At 41.7% G+C, this 22,254-nt stretch overlaps 2 long non-coding RNA genes across 3 annotated transcripts in view; both read right to left on the bottom strand.

The window, feature by feature from the left end:
• Positions 1-22,254, bottom strand: part of LOC112811227 (uncharacterized) — an 81,839-nt gene that overhangs the window by 36,656 nt on the left and 22,929 nt on the right. The window lies entirely within an intron of this gene.
• LOC141371124 (uncharacterized) lies at positions 1,987-22,185 on the bottom strand. 2 transcript variants are annotated; one of them, XR_012375807.1, is made up of 3 exons: positions 22,062-22,185; positions 20,335-20,498; positions 1,987-4,290 (listed from the first exon to the last, which is right to left on the bottom strand). It is a non-coding gene; the product is annotated as an uncharacterized lncRNA (long non-coding RNA). The 2 variants fall into 2 exon arrangements; XR_012375808.1 differs by lacking the exon at positions 1,987-4,290 and adding an exon at positions 17,331-17,723.

Raw genomic sequence — 22,254 nt, forward strand, 5'->3', positions numbered from 1 at the left:
AGTGAAACACATGTGGAAATTTGGTTTGAATTGCTGATACCTATATAGTTAATACTTAACAACATTCATTCTCAGGAGTTGAGCTTAGACCGATGATGACAAATGACACCAATGTAATGACCACAGTATTTCACTGTCCTGTTTAAAGATATTATTTAGCCAAGTCAAGGTTAGAACCACGTCATGGAACAAATTAAGGGGTGATATTACAGGACCTCCATGAGGATTGGCATATACCACAACTGCTAAGAAACATCTATTCATATTCATCTAAATTGAAAATTTTTTTCTTTGTTGCAGCTTTAAAATGTCTCAGGAGAGATTATTTAAGGGTGGCTCAGTCGTTAAGCGTCTGCCTTCAGCTCAGGTCATGGTCCCAGTGTCCTGGGATCGAGCCCCGCATCGGGCTCCCTGCTCCGCGGGAAGCCTGCTTCTCCCTCTCCCACTCCCCCTGCTTGTGTTCCCTCTCTCGCTGTGTCTCTCTCTGTCAAATAAATAAATAAAATCTTAAAAAAAAAAAAAAACTGCTTCGGAACTTTTAGCCAAGGGACACCTGGGTGGCTCAGATGGTTAAGCATCTGCCTTTGGCTCAGGTCATGATCCCAGGGTCTCCTGAGCCCCACTTTGGGTTCCCTGCTCAGGGGGGGTCTGTTTCTTCCTCTTCCTCTGCCCGCCCCTCTGCTTGTACTCTCTCTCTCTCTCAAATGAATAAATAAAATTAAAAAATAAAAAAACCTTTTAGCCAATACAATTTTTACTTTTTCAATTTACTTAAAAAATTTTTTTAAGATTTTATTTATTTATTTCGAGAGAGAGTAAGAGAGAGAGAGAGCCCGAGGGTGATGGTCAGAGGGAGAGGGAGAAGCAGGCTCCCCACCGGACAAGGAGCCCGACATGGGACTCATCCCGGGACCCTAGGATCATGACCTGAGCTGAAGGCAGCCACTTAACCGACTAAGCCACCCGGACGCCCCTCAATTTACTTTTAAAATTTCTGATGACAGAAACTAAAATGAGGACAACAACCTTTTTCGTGACTAAAAACAGAATCCCAGAAGAGTCTGACCAGTTGTAGCCCTATGCTACTATGTCAATCACATTTGTCAAGGGAAAAAAAGCTCATTGAAATCTTTTTAAAAAGAAGCCATGGTTAGAAGGCTCCCTGATGTGAGCCTCACCCTGATTTTGTATTGTACTGTGCATGCTGGAGAAAGCGAGGCAGCTTTTGCATCCTGGGTTTTAAAGGGAAAGAATGTGAAAAGAGAAAAGTTTATTCTGAGATGAACAAGGAGCGCTAGTTAACCTGCACTCTCTGCAATCATTCTGTATTTGGAATGAAGGGCAAGTAGGCACTGTGCTTTTAAGAGCTTCACAATCTCACATCTGGCGACACAGGATGTTTGCAAATTCCGGGAGGGGAGGGTTGCTGTACTCAGCCCACACCCTCTGCTGACGATCAACACCATGTATTAGTTGTGATTTCATCTAATTAATACATAACCACAGAAGGTGAAAGAAATGACTTCACAATCGGGCATGTCGCCTCAATTTTCAAATTCCTTTAGGTTGAAAGCGTTCACCAGCAAGGCTTCCGGCACCCTGACATATTTATTCTTCCTCTTCAGATTCAAACCACTCCAAAAGGTGAATAAAAAATACAGCAAAAGCAGCCGGCTTGTCTACAGTATTTACATGCTTTACATACCTTCAAAATATGTAGCTTATTAATGACTGATTTTCCAACCTCCTCAATAAGCTTTTTTATTAGCATGACATTCCTTAACTTACAGGTGCCAAGCCATCTCACACCGTGTGAGTCTCCTTTATGGTATTTAATATAAAGAGAGAACAGTATTTACATCCCTCACAATAAGAGAACGGATTGTTTTAAGGCTATATAGCCTAGATGCAATAAAGAAAGAAGGAACCTTACAAAATGATAAATATTTTCATTAAAAAACTTTAAAACTAAAAGTTCAAAGATATGTTCTCCTCTCTTATTTCTTGTCAAAACATGACTTAAGACCCAAAACTAATCTACTTTCAATTTTATTCCATATTTCAGTGCTGTCATAGTACTCAGCAGAGAGTATTGGAATACGATCATTTTTTATTTTGTTGATGTTACCGACAGCTTTATTTCACAAAGCAATCTTATACTATGTCTACCAGTGGCAGGGCACAGAGGTCAAATAGTCTATCCTTACAGGTGGAGAGCTTATTAAATGGCACGTCTATTAAACCCGATGGACAACATAAAGAAACATTCCAGCAAAATACTTTTAACATAGTTCAATGAAGATATGGCTCAAAAGGGTAGTAAATAATTTAAACAGAGACCAATAGGGAATTTGTTATACTTTTTACTAGCATCTTCAAAATTATATTTCAAACAAAGTGGTTAGAATAGAGAGAAACACAAAAGCTGCGGAGAAGAGCCCAAGTTCTATGGCAAATTGTTAAGAAGCGTGGGCACTTCAACGCAAATCCAAACGTTGGTAAATCAGCAGTTCTATTGCAAAGTTCATTTAAAATCATACAGGCATAAATAGTGCGTAATTGTGAACTGAAATAACCACCTTTTAAAAATAATCTTCCTGATGGTGGTTTTTTAATGTTGTTTGGAAAACAGTTGACATCTCGGTTCTGTGTATGGTAACATTATTGGTGACAGAACATCCCATCTGAGAGAAAAAAAAGACTGCATCAGAAGAATACAGTCAAAATAATATGAAAATGGAGGGAGGTGGGTGGGAGATGGGTTAGGTGGGGGATGGGTGTAAAGGAGGGCCCTTGTTACGATGAGCACTGGGTGTTACGTGTAAGTGTTCTGCTCCTGCAACCAATATTACACTGAATGTCAACTAACTAGAATTTAAATAAAAATTTTGGGAAAAAACAAGATACAGAAATCTAAAATAAGTAAATAATACATAAACCATGTTTAAATATCACATACTATTCATTTGTGAAAATCTAATGTGATTACAAAAGATTAGGGGAAAAAAGCATTTCGTAATGCGTAGCTGGGATTTTCTTTTTTGATATTTCTGGTAACTCTTTGAGTATCAAAAATGAAACCTATCAGCCTTTTAATCACAGTGTTTCCTCCTGCATGTGATTAACCGTATTTACAAAAACAAAGAAGGAGAGAAGGAAGTGAGATCCATGAAAGAGAACCCGATTTCTTACTCCTACGTGCAAAGCTGGGGTTTTCGACCAAAACAACACACTGCATCAGTACTTCGAATAAGTTTATCATCAATACCGTATCTCTTAATCTTGAGATTGGGTACCTAGACTGTCACCAGGAATCTAAAGCACTTGATTAAGGGTTATTAGTAGATCTGCTGGTAGGATAATTAATAAAATGCAGAAACATAAAACGCGAGTTGTTAAAGTTGACAATTACCTTTCCTCACAGTTACACCCGAAAGGCACTGGCCTTGCTTCGGCACACAGTAAATCATCTACCTAAATGTATTTGCACCCAATCATTTTTTAAAGTCACAATCTTTGTAGTGTCAACCTGTCAAGGGTCAAAGGGAAGAACAGGCAAGATTCCCAAATCAATCTGCTTGTAGAAACTGTCTCATTTCATTTCAAATTACCTGCTGTGGTTGAAGCAGGCTATGGACAAACTGCCTTCCTCCATAAACCATGACAGCACAGGTCGAACTTATGTGATCATTCATAAGGGGCAAGTCATGCCGGGTCTGTCATTAACTACTTTTAAACGGCTGTGCAGGGTTAAGTGATCTTGCAGGGCAGCCGCAGATATAAATACTGTTTGGACAGTTTAATGTCAAGAGACAACTCCTCTGGGATTAAAACTGTGTAACCCAATAGAACAGTTGTCGATACAAGGATTAAGGTACTTTGGTATTGTTACTTGGAGTCATGCCTTCGCACAGGTTTTTTGTAAGTGACCCTGTAGGGGACCCTGCATGTCGTTCATCTACATCATGCGACTCCTAGATGGTGTTCTGAGAATATTAAAGATAACTTCAGGCATCCAGGGGTCCATGCTTCCAGTTGGGGTTCTTAGAGAGTTTACGTTGGTCTTGGTGAGTCTGAAAACAAGTACACCGCTAGTGTGGGCAGCCTGGTTGCAGCTCCAGAGCCTCAGGCTTGCGAGACTCATGGTCCATCGGGATCTCAAAGATCTAATGCTGTCCAGGGAATCACGGCAGTAGGGTGCCAATAAGCTCCATGATCTAAGAAGTAAGACTCAAATAATGATCCCATTGCCTCTGTAGAGTTCATTCCTTGAGGAGAGCGCTGTAGTATCTAAAGACAACAAAAACTGTTATTTGCCCGGTGCTTCATATCTACAGGGCACTGTACTAAGTGCTTTGCATGCATGACCTCATTTAAATCTCACAACAACCCAGTGAGAAATCTATCTTTAGTTCCACTTTCCAGGTGAGCAAGCTGTGGACCAGACCTAGTAATAATTTGCCTCCAGGTTACACAGCTGGTGATGATGGAGAATAGTAACAAACATCGGGTCTGATTCTAGAACTGGCTTTCTCAGCTACGAGGCTAATCCACCTCCACGATAATTATGCCTCCTGTGAGAAATTGTACTTGCTTGACTTATAAAGTATTTATAATATACACTAGCCTAGCTTTCTTTAACATGCATTAGCTGTGTGAGCAAAGTTTGATCATTAAAAGAAAAGAGTTGCTAAGTCACTTGGAGAGCCAGAGTGAGTTAAATCCAACCGATGTACAAACACCTCTGTGTTTGTAGGAAGACCTTCCAAGAGGGTATGCGGGCATAGATAATTTTAAGGAAACCTATTTCAAAATCCTCAGCCTCCATATGTTTTCTTTCCTAAAGCTGATCCACCTGAGAACTGATCATGTCAATTCTGATTTCCTACCACCATTCACAACTCCAACTCTCCAACCTCACTTCAAAGGCCGCCTCTCTCCCACCCTAGACTCTTACCCTCCCCCTAGGCAGGAAATCTCCATGTCACCAAAAACTGGTTATCAGACCCCTGACGTTGCCTCCCTAAATCATCCCATGAAGAGAGGCATTTCAACCAAAAGGTTTCTGCATCTAAAACTCACCTATCAAATGTTATAATATATTTTTGGTGTTTGATCAATTTCTAATGCCACTCAATATTCAGGAAGGAAAATATGAACCTTTAGAACCATGGTCATAGGATGTTTGAAAATAATTCAATTCACATATATATAGTCTTGTAGCAGAAAATTGTATGGTATTGTAAGGCTTTCAAATAGAACAGCATTTCATTAGGATAAAGTTCTTTGGGGAAAAGATAATGGAAATAAAATTTTGAGAAAGAAAAGGAAAAATGTTATAGAAGAGTTTATGTGTTTTTTAAATGGATGCTAGTAAGTATAAAATCCCCTGGTATTTATATTAATTTGCATACATTCAAACCAAAGTTTCTCAACCTCAGCACTGTTGACATTTTGGGCTAGATAATTCTTTGTTATGGGTTGCATTATAGGATGTTGAGCAGCATCCCTGGTCTACACACACACACACACACATGCACACACACATAGTTGTGACCACCAGACATTGCTAGAATGTCTCCTGAGGGGGCAAAACTGTCTCTGGTGGAGAACCCTTAAGCAACTTAAGGGACTTATCATACATTTTTAAAATTTATTTAAACTTATGATAGAAAATGTTAGATGTCCACTAAAAATCATGCAAGAGAGAACATAATTTTTCAAAATTATTATTATTCTATTCATTTGCAAGACAGAGAGAGAGAAAGCACAAGCAGGGGGAGTGGGAGAGGGAGAAGCAGGCTTCCTGCTGAGCAGGGAGCCCCAGCTGGGGCTCCATCCCAGGACCCTGGGATCATGACCTGAGCCGAAGGCAGACACTTAACCAACTGAGCCACCCAGACACCCCAAAGTGACATCTTTTAAATCCTAAGCATAAATGGAGAGGGCCAAATTCAGAAGAGCATGAAGAATTCCCCAGAGATGTTAAGACCAAAAGACCACAGATCACATTGTTTTTCCTCTAAATCTGTTGTAGTTCTGTGTAATGTATTTATCTATGCTTAAAGTGAACTTACAAATTTATTTTATTTATTTTTTTAAAGATTTTATTATTTGACACAGAGAGCACAAGCAGGGGGAGCGGCAGAGGGAGAGGGATCGTGACCTGAGCAGAAGGCAAACACTTAACCGACTGAGCCACCCATGCACCCCTAAAGACTTTATTTTTAAGTAATCTCTATACCCAACGTGGGGCTTGAATTCACAACCCCGAGATCAAGAGTCACATGCTCTTCCAACTGAACCAGCTGGGCGCCCCACAAATTTATTTTATTATAATCATCTCTTTTGATACAAACTTAGGAGTCTGGAGAGGGCTAGAGCTCACAGGACCTTATTTTCCCACAGGCTTGATGTCCCACCATGAGCCACACCAGAAGCCAGGCTGGAGAAGTAACCAAACCACCTATCAGACTGACACAGGAAAAAAACAATGATAATAATGGTGTTATCGTATATTAACTATGTTGTCACTTAGATACATCGATTGTACAGAATGATTTTTTAAAACAACTCAACCAAGCCAAAAATAGAGAAAAAAGTTCATAATGGCAAAATTAGGAAATGCACATAGGCAAAACTGAGAAGACAAAATTACCCAGAATCTCATCACCCAGAGATAACAAAACTATAATTTTGGGGCACCTGGGTGGCTCAGTTGGTTAAGCATCTGACCCTTGGTTTCAACTCAGGTGATGATCTTAGGGTCGTGGGGTCAAGCACCGTGACCAGATCAGATGCTCCGTGTGGAGTCGCTTGAGATTCTCTCTTTCTCTCTCTCCCTCTGCTCCTCCCTCTGCTTGCGCACTCTCCCTCTCTAAATAAATAAATAAATAATAAATAAATAAATAAAATCTTTTTTAAAAAACCTATAATTTTATCGTACATAATCTTTTGAAACTCTGTACATTAAAATTGACAATTCTGGCTCTGTACCAACTCCTGTTTTTCACTAACAACCCTATAGGGGGTCCTTTTTTATTTTACCGGTACTCCACAGTAATAAGGTCCTTAAGACACGTTGTCTCTTCTGACTTTACCAAGCTTTGAGTTAGGTGCGGGCATGCACTATCATTCCAGTTTTGTAAGTGCAGAAGCAGAGGCCGAAAAAGTTAAGTGACCCAAACCCCAAGTCCAGTGCTCTTTCCTTTGAACCACGCAGCCTCCAAAAACAAAAGTAGCAACCGTGGCTTAAGCATGCCAAATGATTCGTTTTGGGCTGAGCTGCCCGTGTGAGAAGACTTTCACACATTTGATCTTACTTAAGAAGGATCCGCTAGCCCAGTGTGCATTTGATATCTGAATCTTTAAAGGAAAAAAAGTCAGGAAACTCTATCCTTGGATGTTCAAAACAATCTTTCTGCAAAGTGCTAGTGGGCTCTAACACGCTGGACCTTAGTTCCTGCCTTAGCGAATGCAAGGCAACCCTGGCCTTCTGAAAACTCCCGGTCTGGCTGAGGGATTGGCTACACACAAACAAAGGCTTTAAGACAAGAAGCAGCATACTAATGAGTGGAGTGGAGTACAGTGTGAGCCAAATACTCCACTACCCAGCAAAGAGAACAAAGGAACCGTCACGGTGAGGAGACATAAGGCATTCACGCAGCCAGCCACTAATATTCATTGGGCACTTGTGTGCCAGGCGGTGTTCCAGGCTCTGGGGATACAGGGATGGTACAGACCAGGCAGCCTGGTGCAGTGGACCAAATACATCAAATACAGCGTCAAAGACCTACATGAACATAAGTGCTACTATACCTCTCACTAACCAACAAGGCAAATTATATCATCTCTGAGTTTCAGTCTCCTCAATTATAAAATGAAGGACATATTTGGTCCATTGCATGAAATTGGGTAATATATCTAAAATACGTGTTACAGAGGATGCCGGCAAATGTTATTAATGGAAGCTTATCTTGACTAAGAGTGTACTATGTTCAAGGGGGGTATGCTAGTCACATCACATGCATTAGGTCATTTAATCCCCACAGTTTAGGAATGCCTGGGTGGCTCAGTTGGTTAGGCATCCGATCCTTGATTTCAGCTCTGGTCATGATCTCAGGGTCCTGGGATCGAACTCCACATCAGGCTCCTCACTGGGCATGGCGCCTGCTTAAGATTCTCTCTCCCTTTCCCTCTGCCCCTCCCCCGCTCCCTCTTTCTTTAAAATGATAATAATCCTCACAGTTTAGTATATAATGCAACTACTTTGGGATGATGAAATTGAGGCACAGTAACTCGTCCAAGCACACACAACTGTGTATGGTCAGAGCCACTATTCAAACCCAAGGTAATTTGTTTCCAGAGCTGGTGCTCATTAGACACGAAACTATACCATCCCTCCTCCCTCCTCCCCTCCCATGTAATTTTCAGTCCAAGTTCTGAAGGAGAGGAAGGAAGAATCTGAAAGGCATCCAAGATGTCTACGCACCTCCCTCCCTCAAGATTGCACATCCAGTGGTGTGCACCTAATGCTTGCTCTCCACCTCCTCTTGTCTGCTGCTTCTGAACAGGGCTCTGGATTTGAATTCCCTGACCCCTTTCTCACTCACTAGCAGAGCTAGAGGTCTTGACTGAACCAGTGACTTCATCAGTACTTGAATGCCTGCTACTTCCATTCCAAGAACACGAGGTATGGTGCCCATGTTAGAAGCAGCTAAATGGCAGGTCAATGCCTATAATTCTTTTATGATGAAATTGGGCATATTTTCAGTCAGAATCCCTGCTTTTTCTACACACAGAATCTTAATAATTATACACGGCACACGCCTCTCCCAGCAGTTGTCCCTCTGAACTTCGGTTTCAGGGCACGACAGGCTATTCTTGGAGATGGGCTTCCCCAAGACTTTCCAAGTGAATCTGAAAGATAATTCAAAGCTAGGGTAATCACATAATTTACTCTCCAAACCTGACACTATACAGAGCAAAAGTGGGGTGCTGGTAATAATTATACTGGGACAACAGGTCTAAACTGGGGCTGTCCTAGACAAACCAGAAAGCACAGTTATGTCCCAGCTCCACTGTTTCTGAATTAGCTCCCTTCCCAGGACCCTCCCTTCCCTGTCCGGTGGAAGGGTGGGTCTGCTTTACTGATGGTTCAACATTCCATTTACTGCGTGTTTGCATCACATGGGCCCCAGCTTGCTTGACCCAGGTTGAGTGCCCAACCTTGATCCAATCAGTGTGGCCAGGAAAAGGAATGTGAAAGATTGGCTTGGCCAAGTTCACGGAGTAGAGTCCGCTTCATCTGAAACATGGCAAGAGGAGCTGACCATTCCTACTATGGCAGATAGACCCTGGTCACCATGAGCCCACCTGCTGGGGTCATGCATAATCCTCTCCCTTTGAGAATAAGCACAACTTGTGAGTTGCTTCTAACCAATAGAACGTGGCAAAGGTAACAGGGCATACATAATTACAGCTGATAAGATTGTGGCACCTGTCGTATATATTATGTATGTATATATATTATGTATGTATCTATAAAATACATGTAAATACATATATGCATATATAATATATATGTAAATATATAATGTATATAATATGTGTAAATATATATGTGTACATAATATGTAAATATGTGTGTATATAATATATGTAAATATATGTACATATATAATGTATATACATCTCTATATAACATATATATATATATATATATATTCCTCTCCCCATTATATCAACTCCTATATATGCAAACTCATACACATATATTAAAAACAGGAAGGAAATACACCAAACTTGTAACAGTGATTATCTCTGTGTAGTGGAATTGTTGCTTCTTTATTCTCCTCCTTAGGCTCTTCTGTATTTTCCAATTATTTCATAATGAGCAATTATTTCTTTCTAGAATCAGGACAAAAGTGCACTTTTTTAAAACATGGAATAAATCTGGGTTCGTTCAAAATAAAACACCTGTTTCTAGTTTAAGCTACTGCTATGTACTCAGAGGTCCTGATCCAGGACATCAGAAAGTGCTGTCACATTCAGCAGGACGTATGGGGAGGGCGGAAGACACACTGTGGAAGGAGAGACAGGACAAGGTGGCTGTCCCAGGCTCAGGAGCATCTCAGTGTGAGCCTGAAGAGGGAGGAGGTGGGAGGGAGGGGTGTTCCAACCAAATCTAGTTCCTGCCCATCTACAGGAAGGGAGGAACCCAGACTGGCACCAAGAGGCCCACGTGTGGAGGATCCCAAAGCCCAAATTACACTCCAGGGGATGGTGCCAACCCACAGGGAGGGGAGAAGCTAGAGCAAAGAAGAGAGGAGAATGTGAGTAAAGACATTACCAGACAGCCATAAAATGCAGTGATGCCACTAAGTGTGCTCTCAACGGATGGTTAACGTCATGTAAAAACAGTCACAATTTAATATTAAAGACAGAGTTACATAAAGAATATTATCGTATTTTATACAAAAAATACACAGACTGGAAAAATTCTGTATGTTTACAGTAGTTATCCCTGGGAGGTAGGATGATGGGTGATTTTTTTAGTTGCTCCTGTATCTTCCAAGTTTTCCACAATGAGCATGTATCACATTTATCATCTGGAAAAAAAAATTTCAGGTAGAGAAATAGAAAGCCAAAGCTAGAAAACTGAGCTGCGTCCCCTCCCCTCCTGACACCTAGCTTACTTACCCTGATCAGCCCAGCCCTGTGGGCTCCTGCCTACGAGCAGCTGCATGCTGATGGAGAAAACTCCATGATCCCACAGATTTGGCCTCTAATGTCAAGGTCCCTGACGTCAGTGGGCCTCCCCTGCACCATGGCGGCTTCTTCCTTCTCCTCTTCCACCTGTTTCCATGGGTCCTCCCAACCCATAGCTCCCTTTCCAAATTCCGCCACTTCCCCTGACACCTTCAACAGATGGTCTTGCCTCCTCCCTCTCTTGGAAACCAGGCAAGGGCCAGAACTCTTGATTCTTGATCCCACCCCATGCCCGGCCCCCCAGCCTGCAGCCCAGCGTTATCTGCATCTCCCTACCTTCCCTCCAAGCCTTGCTGTGCGCCAGGCACCATGCACATGGGGCAAGGACACAAATCAGGCATACTCCTGGCTTGCAGAAAGCTTGCTTTTCCTCTTCCTCCCCTTCCTCTTGTCCAAGGTCAAATATTGGATCTGGCCTTCAGAGCATCCCCTCCCAGATCCTCCGGCCATGCCCTTGTATGTATCTTTAATCTCTTGTATCTTTAATCTCTTCTTTTCAACTGCCTCTTCTCTTCAGCATAAAACAGCCTCAAGAATTTCCATTCTATTGAATTTTAAAACATTCTCTTAGCCTTCACCCCTCTTCAGTAAACTTCCCACACTTGCCCCCAACCCTCCAAGCCAATATTACTGAAATGCGAGTGTCCCATTCCCACCTCCCCGCCCTGCAATCTGACCTTGACCCTCATGGAACCTCTCAACCGAGTCGTAGCAAAGGCAACTTTGGAGAAGTTGTTAAATCCAAAGGACACCTTCTAACCTTACCCGACTTAATTAAGATAGGGGAGTGCCCTCTCCTATAGCATCAGACATCTTTCCCCACTCTCTGTTTCTTGAAACTCCTTCCCTTGGCCTCCAAGTCACTATCTAGTCTCCTACCTTTCTAACTTCCTTTTTGGACACCCCTCCTCCTGCCCCATAAACATCAGCATTCACCTAGGCTCTTCCCTTGGCTGCCTACTCTTACCTCTGACTAAGCCCCCCTTGGTAAACACATCCAGACACATAATTTCAGCTACTACCTACACACAGATTGTTCCCCCAAACACATTCCCCGACTAGAATTCTCTCATGAACTCAGACCAGTACAGTGGGGTCACATCATTTCCGTGTTTGACTTAAGTGAATTCAGGTATAGTCATCCAGTAAGTTTCTTTTAAGAGAGAAATAAAACATTATAAATAGCCCAGGCCATTCCACAAAAGGAGGGCGTGGCCTGTAGTGAACATTACTCTGTGGTTTCCTTGGACATCTCATTCCATAGATGCCTCTGCAATGGTGAACACCAGCCAGAGTCTAGTGTTTCAAGACACTCCAGGCCCCGAACACAAGCCAACTGCTTCATCTCATGCTCAACTAAAGCACTAGAACAAAAGCCAGTCCAAGGCCTTCTTAAGACATTTTCAAGTATAATTTATGCAATGGTCACCTCATACCTTAACTTAATCTTAGTAAGGTGTAAGGTCTAAAGTCAGTGAGAAGGTGAAACTAAAGTATACACAAAATTGTTCCCCGGGAAATCCCTTGAATTACCCGTAACATACAAGGTTGATACATATAACCCTCTACACTGATATCTATACAGAAATGTCCATAATATCAAAAAAGAGTATGTTGGGGCACCTGGCTGGCTCAGTTGGTAGTGTGTGACTCTTGATCTCAGGTTGTGAGTTTGAGCCCATGTTGGGGGTTGAGTTTACTTAAAAAAAAAAAAAAAAAAGAATATGTAACATATTTTGTAGTTGACTACCAGATGAAACTTTGAGTCCCTGCTGTAGGAAAAATGTAGAGCTGAATTACATAAGTAAATTAAGTTATATTCATATATGATATGATTTAACTGTATAATCAATGGTTCTTGGCTCCTCTCTAAAGGGTTCCAGAAAAGCTTCCCAGGAAAGAGTGGCTTGAGAGGATGTTCAGCAGAGGAGTTTGCCTGGTAAACCAACTGGGGTAAGCTTACAGCCTCAGGCACCTCTTTCGTCCTCAACCGATGTTACTGAATGAAGCTGAAGCACTATGTAGAAAGATCTAGAGGGATCAAAGAACACAGGTTCTGGCAAGAAATACCAAGCAACTTCAGCATTGTGGAAGTGTCATATGTGAGTCAGGACAAGGGGGTTGGGAGGGCAGGTTAGAAGTGTTTGAAGATGGTCTGAACAGGTAAGCATGGCCTACAAGTCTGTCACATACGTCCCCATGTACTAGGCTCCGACAGAATATAAGGTCTTATGTGCTACACTAAAGACTAGAAAGTTTGTTCTAAAACTTCTGGGAAGCATTTGCACTGTTTCAAGAACTGAAGTGATGAGATACGATTGGCCCTTGGCATCCTGGACACTGGGAAGACTACGGACAAGGAACACCCTTTAGGAAGTTAGGAAGAGGTGACCCTCCCTTAGAGGGAAAATGAGGGCGTGGCTGTTTAATCCTCAAGGCAGGTTTAAGGAAAGCAATCTTAACTTAAAGCATTTAAACAATACGTCCAATAAATTGATGATTTGCTGCTTTGCTGAGATTAAAATCACAAAGCATGTACTCCTTCAACTCCTCTCCGTGTTAAAATGTCACCATATCTTAATACATTCTGTTTTCTCCCGCTTGTGTTTCTGAATAAATACCTTCCTTCTCATTCTTCATCCCAGCCCTCCTGCTGACCCCGTGCCTGCTTTCTGGCAATTAGCCCTCTTGCTTTCAGACCCTCCTCTTCCCTCTTCCCCGGCTCCTTTCATATATAAACATGAATGCTCATGCCCAGGGCTGAATGTTTTTCTTCTTGAGGTTTCCCGAGCTTTCTTGAGGCCTCCAGAGCCTCCCCGATCCTACCAGCTTTTCCTCTCTCTCCCTGCCTCATCGCACAAAAGAGCAACCCGTACTCAGTGCCTCACCACCCACTCCCCCTAATTAATGCTACACAGCCTGGTCTTGAACCTCCAGGGGTCTATCCTCCTGAGGGCCCTAACTTTCTAGCAGGATGAATCATGCACACAAACAGCACAAATCAAGAGCCAGGGGAGAGAAGAGGCAGGGGAGACAGGTGATTAGTTGAGCTGAAGAAGAGCACAGAGGTGTTGGCCTATGACCCATGCCTTGGAAGATATGCCGCCTCACTCTCGTGACAAATTAAGCAAAAAAGGTAATTTGTTGTCCCCACCAGCAGAGAAGTCCAAGAAGTGAGCCCAGGGCTCAGCTGATGCCTATCAGGGCACATTCTCCCACCCCTTGATCTCTTGGCCCCACTCCCATGTCAGGTTTGTTCTCAGATAGTCTTTCCATGGCCACAAAAGCTCCGGGTTCAGGCAGCCTTGGAGCTGATGGTCAGAGTCTCTCTGCAGGGGCCTACCTCAACCCTGAAAAAAGGCTGGCTGCTCAATTTGGGTCACATACCCCTTCTCTAAGTTTCCAAAAAAGGAAAGGATATGACCCTGCATGAATAATCAGCAAGCATGATATGATTTTATTGTATTTTATTTTATTTAATTTATTTTTTTAAGATTTTATTTATTTGATAGAGTGAGAGAGAGCGAGAAAGCACAAGCAAGGGGAGTGGCAGAGGGAGGGGGAGAAGCAGGCCCCCTACCGAGCAGGGAGCCCGATGCGGGGCTTGATCCCAGGATCTTGGGATCGTGACCTGAGCCAAAGGCAGACGCTTAACCGGCTGAGCCACCCAGGAGCCCCGCATGATAGGATTTTAATAAATGATGACATGGAGGGAATCCAGAGATGGAGACAGTGATGAACAGTTATATCTGGGGGAGAAAACGCATGTCTATAGATGGGAAGAAGGGTATATAAAAGCAATTGTAATTGAAAAAGAAATTGGAAATGAGATTGAGGCCTAGAATGCCATTCTAAGGCTGTGTGTGTGGTTTTTTTTCTTGGTGAGGGTGGGTGTGTGCGTGGTTATATCTAGGCATTGAAAAAACATCGATGGTTATTAAACAAGACAAATGTCAAGCGAAACTGAGAGTTTAGTAAAAAAAAAAGACTGTGGTCATACCAAATAAAACAAATCAAGGAAGGAATTCCTCAAAGTACAAGGAATTGCTGGTCAGGACAGTAACCTTCCTAGACCGATTCGGTTAGAATGGTTATCTCTTCATTGTCAGAAGCTGAGGTAAGTAGACAGAATAATGCCTTCTCTAGTAGGAAAAGTGGTAACCATTTTTTTGGGAAAGACAGTAGGGGAAGACGGAGATTTCTGGTGAAGGACGGTAGGGAGGAAGGAATATAATCATAGCTTCTAGTAACAGAATCCTTGATTAGCAATACAGCATTACTGGCCTATTAAAATACTAAAATACTTCTATATCAGTTGGTAAATAGCTACTATCCTAACTCCCTCCCAGGGCCACTGCCTCTAAACCCCAACACCAGTACCCCGAGACAGTCTCAAGTTCCAGCAACTACAGCATTAAGCTTGGCCCACAGGGGGCTTCCAGAACTTCCCGCATCATATAATGGTCCATGACCTCTGTGCAGACTGGTTGATACCTGAGCCATATTGATTGTTAAGTATTTGGGGGAGGTTGGGCCACTGGGGGGTGGAGGCTGAGGGCTGGGGAGCTGCCTGTCCAGGAACGGGCTACGACTCTCTTGTGGAGCTGTGTCTGTGGCAGCCTAATGCCCCATTCTTCATCAGGTTCACTTTATGCTGGGACAATGATATGGTCACCAGACAATCTGATATTGGGAAATTATCAGCATTATCTGTAACCACTTTACTTTTTTTTTTTTTTTATCCTGCTCTGGGCAACCATGAAATTTAAGCAAAAGTAACATTTAAAAAAAAAGAGAGAGAGAGTAGCTAACTCAGATTTGCCCTTGGATTACTCTACATTTAAACAAATCACAAAAGAGATTAGAAAGCTTCCATCTGACCCAGAAAAAAAAAAAAAGTATAAAAGCCAAAGTGGACAGTGACATTATAATCTATTTATAACCATCCTCTTAAGAGATACTGAATTTTGTAAAAGGCTGAATGTTTTAGGAAAAAGCCAACTATGGCAGGAAGTAAATAAATATAAGTGGGTTGTGCTTGCTTGCTCATTTAGCAAAGTATTCTGAGGCAATTTTGTACACAAAGAAAATCCTTAGATGCTTAATATTTATCCTAGAAATATAGGCATTCTTGGGGCACCTGCGTGGCTCAGATGGTTAAGTGTTTGCCTTCGGCTCAGGTCATGATCCCCGGGTCCTAGGATCAAGCCCCGTATTGGGCTCCCTGCTTGACGGGGAGCCTGCTTCTCCCTCTCCCTCTACTGTTCCCCCTGCTTGTGCTCTCTCACTCTCTGTCAAATAAAAAAATAAAATCTTAAAAAAATATATATAGGCATTCTTTAAACTGTACAGTAATTGAGCTTGGAATATCAATTTTGTGGTGAATTTTTATTTTTAGAAAAGCATTTAGAAGGCAAGAGAAAAACAGTTTGGCAGTTTCTCAATAAGTTAAACATAGAACTACCATGTGACCCAGCAATTTCACTCCCAGGTATATACCCAAAAGAATTGAAAACAGGTTTTTAATTAATAACTTGTACATGAACATTCATAGCAGCATGATGCACAACAGCCCAAAGGTGGAAACAATTCAAAAGTCCATTAATGGATGAATGGATAACTAACTGAGATGTGGCATATCCGTGCAGTGGAATATTATCCAGCCATAAAAAGGAACGAAGAGTTGCCACCTGGTACAACATGGATGAACCTTGAAAACACGATGCCGAGTGAAGGAAGCCACACACAAAAGGCCACATGCTGTGTGATACCATTTGTATGAAATGACCAGAATAAACAAATCTGTAGAGACAGGAAGCAAGGGCTACAGGAAGGAGAGAATGGTGGTACAGGGGGCCTTTGGGGGTGATGAAAATGCTCTGTAATGAGAGAATGGCAGTGGTCGCGTAGCATGGTGAATGTACTAAATGTTGTTGAATTGTACACTTGAAAATGATTAAATTGAGGGGCACCTGGGTGGCTCCGTCGGTTGAACATCAGACTCTTGATTTCGGCTCAGGTCCTGATCTCAGGGTCCTGAGATCAAGCCCTGCCTCGGGCTCCCAGCTCAGTGCTTGTGCGTGCTCTCTCTCTCAAGTAAATAAATCTTTAAAAACAATACAATACAATAATAAAATGGTTAAATTGAGGGGCGCCTGGCTGTCTCGGTCACAGGAGTATGTGACTCGATCTCAGGGTTCTTAATCCCAGTCCCACGCTGGGTGTAGAGAATACTTAAATAAATAAAACTTAAGAAAAAATAATAAAAAATAAAATGGTTATACTGATGAATTTTGTCATAGACCTTGTACCACAATTTTTAAAAGGAAGAGAGAAGAGAAGCTGACTGGGCTGTGAGAACCTGAGAACGTGGGTTCATGAAGTGGCCGCTCTGGGGGAGCACCAGCACCAGCCCCCCCTTCCTAACGCACCCACCTCTGGCTCTTCTTCCTGCAGTCAGCAGCACTTCCTCCCCAGCTGGCTTTCTTTTTGTTTTTTCCAAGAACTCTCTAATGAGGTTTTTAGTGTTCAATATTTAACTGCTTTCATCACAATGAAAAGACTCTTTTCCTGATACTTTATGTGAAGGAACTAAAGACAAACTACTCTTTGCTCATAAAAATAAGTCATTGTTCCATCCAACCAGAAATGTTTTAGCTCTGTTTTTAAGTGGAAGCTTGTAACAGGGTCCAAGCCAAAGAAGCTTCAGGTAAAAAATTGTTTGACGGACACAGATGATTACTGTGAGCCAGCTGGGGTGACCAGCTCTCCGGACTGGGAGCTGTGGGAATGGGAGTATGAGAGGGATGGCTCTCTGTACGTGTAGCCCAATGCCAAAATCAACACAGAGCTTCCCTACTTTCAATGTCAGGTTGCCTTCATATGTGCATGTTGTAAATACTTACGTCATTACAATTGTGCATGACCAGGAATAGAAACATCTTGTTTCTTGTCTGTGGAAAATATGCAAAATCCTTTTACACATACACATACACACAAACATTCAATTTTAGATTTCCTATAGATTTCTGAGTCAAAAACAACATCTAAGGCTGCTATTTTAAAACCGAATTACAGAATTTTTTATGACAGGAAACTATCCTAACAATGACACCTTATTTCCTGAAAACTACGAGAAAATTCCACATATTTCCATGTTGACTTTACCAGACTGCAAAGGCTACAATTCCTACATCTTAGTCATACAAATGGGTATTGCATATGTCATTTGAACTCAAGCATGCTTTACATTCCGAGGTCTCGCTCAGTGTTTAAGAAATATATAAAGGTTGGGGCAAATTGAAATATGTAAAAAATATTAACACTTGAGAAAGGTTCAGATTTACTTTGATTTTAACTGAGACATCACTGTTGAATAACTGAAAGGCTCTCAAAACCATTTAATCTAATTTTGTATTATTAATTTCAACATCCCTTTTAACAAAGTTTTTCTGTATCTGGATACAAGGTGCTAACCCTTTTTTTTCTCCCTAGCTTAGAAGTAGCAGTAAAAGGACACAAGATACAGACTTTTCTGTAGTCACTGAATTACTGGGATTGTTTAAACTGGAAAGAGAAAAAGCAAGGCCTAAGGCATCGTTACCCAAACAAGTTCCCTGGAACACCCGTCCGATGAGGTGGTCATTGCCATGTGGCCCAAGTCTAGTCACTGCTTTGAACAATATCCCACCTTGGAGAGTCACAGAAGTCTACTGTCAAGAATCCTGCCCCACTTTGTTTAACTCGGCATTCCCCGTCCGTATTTGACCACTCCCTTTTCCTAGTAACATGATTAACATTCCACAGACACCTCAGGCATTGCGGGCCTGGTCAGTTCTGCTAAATTTATGGCCCCTGATATTCTGGACAACCATGGTTTGAGTCAAGAAACAGCCTGGCTTATCGAGATGTTTGAATTTTGCAAAGTAATGCTATCCCCACACCAGCAGAAAGCACATTTATCAGTCTTTTTGTCCTTCATCCAGTTTCTGGTCTGTTAGGATTCTCAAGTCCCTTTGGTAGAAAACAATCAGTCTGAGATGCAGGGCACGTGGTTTAACCTGAGGGAGTTACCAAAAATGCCATGACAAAGAAAGGAAGGCACCCACATTTTCTACCCACCCTGCTTTCTTGCCATATGCCAATATGAGAGTTAAACATGCACATGAACAATTGAGGGTAAAGAGGCAGAGAGACTATCAGTATCCAAGTGATTTCTGTTCATCCTTTAGGACAGGGTTGGGCAAACTTTTCCTGTAAAGAGCCAGATGGTAAATATGTTAGGCTTTGCAATCTACATGAACTCTGTTGCAACAACTCAACTCTGCAGTGCAGTTTTGAAAGCAGCCGTAGATAATATGTCGATGAGTGGATGTGACCGTGTTCCAATAAAACTTTATATTCATATACAGAAATCTGAAGTGTATATAATTTGCATGTCACAAAGTATTCTTCTTTTGATTTTTTCAACCATCCAAAAATATAAACATCATTCTTGGTTCACAAATCCTCTAGAAACAGACAACAGCCGGATTTGACCCTTGAGCTAGTTTGACACCCCCAGCTTTAGGAAATGTAAGACAAGTAGATGAGGAAATAGGGAGACAACAAAATAGGTCTTGAGTATCTACTATTTGCCAGAGACTACGCCAAGTGCTGCTGAGGAGACAGCAGGGAAGGGGAACAAGCAAAATCCCTGCCCTTCGGAAGCACATGTTCAAAAGCAAGAGGTCCAAATAATGAACAAGATCATTTCAGGTTAGGTTCTTGATATAGAGGCGATGAACAGAGTAATGAAATAGACCATGTCAGAGAGGCAAAGACAATCCTTTTTATCTTTGTGTTAGTTTCCTGTAGCTGCCATAACACAATGCCTCAAATCAAGTGGCTTAAAAAAAAAAAATTATTCTTTCATAGCTCTGGAGGCCAGAAGTCCAAAACCAAGGTGTCAGCAGGCAGTACTTTCTACAGAAGTTTCAGGGGAGAATCCATTCTTTGCCTCTTTCCACTCTGGTGGCTGTCAGCATTCCTTGGCATTTCTTGCCTAGTGACTGCTTCAGTCCAATCTCTGCCTCAGTGGACACATTCCCTCCTTGTCTGTGTGTTCTCCTGTCTCGAATCTCCCTCTGCCAAAAAGGCACTTGTCATTGAATTCAGGATCCACCCGAATAATCTCCTCATCTCAAGATCCTTAACTTAATTGTATCAGCAAAGACCCCTTTTCCAAATAAGGTAATGTTTTGCAGATTCGGATAATTCCTGAATTATCTTTGCTTGGCTATATGAAGTCACAGCCTGCCCACAAATAAATGTAGATAAAATGATCTACTGGAAAAGCACCATTCTGCAGCCACCACTGAAACAATGGACTCAGGCTAAAACCATGGTGTGAAAGGCCACTGGAATAAAGGATATTCACACAGACTCTGTGTATCTTCCAACAGACTACTTATTCATTACAAAGGGGACAGGTACCTTTGTGGTAAAGAAACTTGATGAAATGCTTCTGAACCAAGTGATCAGGCCTTGCACGTACGTCATGTGAAGTGGTATACCCAACCTTACCTGCACAGTTTCTCAACAGAAATGCATGAGCTGAATCTACTCATGAAGAAGCCAAATTGAGGGACATTCTGCAGCTCTGGATTCTTCAAATTGAGGGACATCCTGGATTCTGCAGATCTGGATTTGCCAAGATAAGTTGACTGATTCTTCTAGACAGTAAACTCCTAAGGGACAATATCCATGTCATCTGCCAATCCCCAGCACCAAGAATGGGATATTAGTGAAATAATGTAATTTAAAGCATGTACAACAGATACTTTTGGACTGCTCAAAATACCATAAAAGATTAGTTAACAACTTGAAAATATGATCACAATATATTAAATGAGAAAAGCAGGGGCACCTGGCTGGCTCAGTCAGAAGAACATGCAACTCTTGATCTTGGGGCCGTAAGTTCGAGCCCCATGTTGGGTATAGAGATTATTTAACCAAATAATTATTTTTTTAAAAAAAGATAAATGAAAAAATAGCAGTTCATAAAAGCATGATCATTTGTGGTATGTTTTCAGGAAACAAGTACAAGAATTTTCTTGAAAGTGTTAATAGTGGTTGTCCCTGGCTCGGAGGGTTATCGCTAATCTTTTTTTTTTCTTTTTGTACCATTATACATTTTACACATTTTCTAGAGTATACATTGCCTTGTAATAATGATGTCCACTCATTGGTGACACTGGTCTATTCTAAGAAGTAAAAGATGTGGGCACTCTTCCTCTCCAAACTTAATTAAAACACATTCTCATACCTAAACTGTACACTAACATTTTATAAACCATTTTTCTTAAGTATGAGTCCCCCCAACCAGACCACTTGTGTATTTTCAAAATGTAAATGCCACGGCCCCACTAAGACCTAATGAACAGCAATCTCCAGGAGTAGGAGGCCTGGGTGGCTCAGTGGTTAAGCCTACAACTCTTGATTTTGGCTCAGGTCATGCTCTCAGAGTCGTGGGATCAAGTCCCGAGTCAGGCTCCATGCTCAGCGTGAAGTCTGCTTGTCCCTCTCCCTCTGCTCCTCCCCCCGCTTGCACTCTCTCTCTCTCAAATAAACAAACAAATAAATAAAATCTTTTAAAAAAAAGTCGCCAGGAGTAATACCTGGGTAGATGTCCTTGATAAAAATACTGGAGTTTCTTGCTAGCTGTGTCATTCCTATATTAAGAACCAATGTTTTGGGTGTTATATGCAAGTGATGAATCACTAAATTCTACTCCAGAGACAAAAAAAAAAAAAAACCCAAAAACCTAGGCTCCATGGCATAATAGGTAAGACTCTATTAGTACATGTCTCTGAAACTGTACTCATGTATCTCTCTCCCAGCATCAACTTTGAACTTCTGGAGGCAGGGAATTTTGTTTGATTCTTCTTCCTATTGCAATGACTGATGGCTAAGTGGTCCTTCATCAGTGTTAGTGGGATGGATGGACGCTTGCATGCAAGAATAACAAACACCATTCACCTTACTCCTTATTTCTGCCACTGTTTTGTAGCCCAAATCTAGCTTGCTCATCTGGAAAATACAGGCATACCTCAGAGGTATGACAGTTTGGTTCTAGAGCATGCAATAAAGCCAATATGACAAATAAAGTGAGTCAAATATATATTTTTTGTTTCCCAGTACATATAAAAGCTATGTGTACACTATATAATGGTCTATTAAGTATGCAACAGCTTTATGTCTAAAAAAATGTACAACCTTAATTAAAAAATACTTCACTAAAAAATGCTCACCATTATCTGAGCTTTTGGAGAGTCATAATCCTTTTGCTGGTGGAGGGTCTTGCGTCAGTGTGGATGGCTGCTGAGTGATCTGGGTGGGGGTTGCTGAAGGTGGGGTGGCTGTAGCAATTTCTTAAAACAAGACAACAATAAAGTTTGCCACATCGATAGACTCCTCCATTCATGAATGATTTCTCTGTGTAGC

This window comes from Callorhinus ursinus, unplaced genomic scaffold, assembly GCF_003265705.2.
Source record: "Callorhinus ursinus isolate GAN/ISIS: 27379988/994484 unplaced genomic scaffold, GSC_fseal_2.0 scaffold57, whole genome shotgun sequence".
In the NCBI taxonomy this organism is placed as follows: Eukaryota; Metazoa; Chordata; class Mammalia; order Carnivora; family Otariidae; genus Callorhinus; species Callorhinus ursinus.